Raw genomic sequence first — 2,823 nt, 5'->3', positions numbered from 1 at the left:
GCCAAGGCTGAACAAGTAAGAAAACCCCAGAATAACTGCCCCATCGATATTGCTTCCCTAAATACAAAGAACCTCCACTACTAGTGATTTTCAGTGAATATGATTGCTTGCAAATGAAAGATAGATAATGAGAGGGAGGGAAAAAAACAATTAGGGATAAAATTAGCAAAATAAAATATATTATTTGAAAACTTAAGCTATCATAACTTTTTCTGTCAATTACAAAAGTTTGAATATTATTTACACATACAAAAGCTACATCTTTTTTATATGAAAAAGAATTAAAAAATTGTACTAAAAAAGCTAGTTACATCATTAAAAATCAATTAAAAGTTTATTAAAATAATAATATTTTGTAGTATAATTATCAAGATTTTAAAATTGTTTTTATAATTTACCAAAAAATAAATAAATTGTTTTATAAGGTAAATTATATTAAACTTCAAAAAAAAAAAAAGTTAGTGCAAAAATAGAAAACGGAAAGAGAAAGAAATTTGAAGTTTTAGAATTGGTAAATCTAGTACAAGTTAGGAATTGAGTTGTTGCGCGACATATAAAATAACTGTTAATGGGACACATAAATAACTAACTCAATAAATAAACATAAGTTGCTTTTTCCAAAATTTTAATGATTAACAAGATTTTTCTCCTTTAGATGGAGGATTGATCATATTTGGGAAACTTTCTTGCATGTTTGATGACCTCCTAACGTTCATTGCATAAGTTCTAAATCTTAAGCTAGACAATCTCACACCAACGTATTTAGTTCGATTTGAATTCTTTTTTATCCAACCAAACTAAACTGATAAAATATTTTGAATTTTGAAATTGAATGGATATTTTTTCTCAACCGGTTTTTTTAATGAACAGGTTCAAATTTTGTTCATGGTTCAAAATCAAATTGAGTCCAATTCGAAACTTTTATCCTCTGAAACAGTTATGAGAAAAACTAGAAATATGGCATTTCAATAGAGAAAACTTGCTACAGTAAACTGGTTATGAAGAATCATTTCAAGATTTGTCATGACTATTCAAAACACATAATACCAAAGAAGAAGAAAATTCCGATAACAACAATCATTTTGCAATCTTGAATTCAACAGAAATTTTTTTATAATACCAAATTAGTAAGAATGATAACAACATTTAATTCAGAAAAAGTCAAGTTAATTGGAGTTTAATAACAGAAAAATTAGTCGGAATATAAACAGGCAGGCCAAAAAGACTTTCAATTTCACCCAACAACAGTTGATTTTAGTCCCTCAAAGTCAGCCATTCTGTTTTCCAGGCACAATGTCTCCGAAAAATACTTGCAATGTTCAATCAAAATTACTTCAAGCATAGAAATCTAGCCTCTTTACTTCCAAGCATTTTCAGCATAGATAGTCATTTTTATTTTTTACAATTACAAGGAAGATGAAGAATAGACGGTCAGCCAACTAAAACGTGGCTAAATTTTAAAAATTAGTCAGCGGGGGCAACTGGCTCTGTAAAGAACCTTGGGATATACCACTCCAAAAGCTAGCTCAAAGGGTGAAAGTGTCCAAGACCTTATAAACTCCACATTTGAGCTATAAATGTGCAACTAATGTGGAGTTTATAAGGTCTTGGGCACTCCCACCCTTTGAGCAAGCTTTTGGGGTGATGTATCCCAAGGTTCTTTACATGGTATCAGAGCCTCGCCGCCGCCCTCCACTTTCTCTTGTGGCGTTTCTTAGCACAGGTAGGCTGAGCCTGTTGCATTGTCCACTATTCAAGCCCAATGGGCTCTCGTGTGAGGGGGCGTGTTGAGATATATAGTCCTGCATTGGTTGTATGTGCAACTAATGTGGAGTTTTTAAGGCCTTGGGTACTCCCACCCTTTGAGCTAGCTTTTAGAGTGGTGTATCCCAAGGTTCTTTAGAGGCTCCACCACTACTTTTACATGTATATAAAAATGTGTGAGATTATGTGAAAGGAAGAGAAAGATATGAGTTTCATATATTTTTGTATGTGTGTAAAAAATAATTTTATCTGATAACATAAGAGACAATAAACCCTACAAACATTTATCTTAAAAATTTATACAATCTCTGATAATTATAATGAGTAAAGTATTTTTCCGGTCAATATAAATAAATTATCTTCGGTAAGTATAAAATAATGTCATTTTGTGGTGAAAATCAATGTATTTTTGTAATTCTAATTTATTGCAAGATTATATTAATCTTTAACATTATAATTTTTTAATCTTAGATCTTTAAAATGACGTTATTTTGGATTTACTAATAATAACTTTATTTCTAATAAATACTTTTGCCAATTATAATCTCCAAAATCAAGAAGATATTGGTGCAATCAGCTAATTCTTTAAAAAGAAAAAGAAAAATCTTTTTCTTATATTGACGTAGATAAATTATTTTATGTTAATAAAATAAAATAATAAGATGGACCTATAAATGATTGGAAGGAAAAAAAGAAAGAAAGACTGAAACGCATTTGTTACGAGTGTGTAAAAAAATGGATTATCTTTACGTTGGGATAAATATAACCCAATAAAAAAATGAGTTTGGTGTTTGTCATTTTAAATGACATAATTGATGTCATTTTAGGAGAGAGATAGACACAGAAAAACGAAAATCATGAAAGAGAGAAAGTGAATAGTTTTTTTTAATTTAAAATTTAAATTTTCTGTGTGTGTTTGTATCTCTCTCTTAAAAATGATCATTTTTAAGATAAGAAACAATCTTCCAAAAAAAAAGCGACCTTTTTTCTTTTTGAAATAAATTTGACTATGGTTTGGTAGAGGTTGCGAAATTTTATTTTCAACGATGGTTGCAATTG

The sequence above is a fragment of the Gastrolobium bilobum genome, unplaced genomic scaffold, assembly GCF_033153095.1.
Source record: "Gastrolobium bilobum isolate Gb01-03AN ecotype WA unplaced genomic scaffold, APGP_CSIRO_Gbil_v1 utg21167, whole genome shotgun sequence".
NCBI lineage: Eukaryota > Viridiplantae > Streptophyta > Magnoliopsida > Fabales > Fabaceae > Gastrolobium > Gastrolobium bilobum.
Note: the sequence above shows the minus strand (reverse complement) of the source record.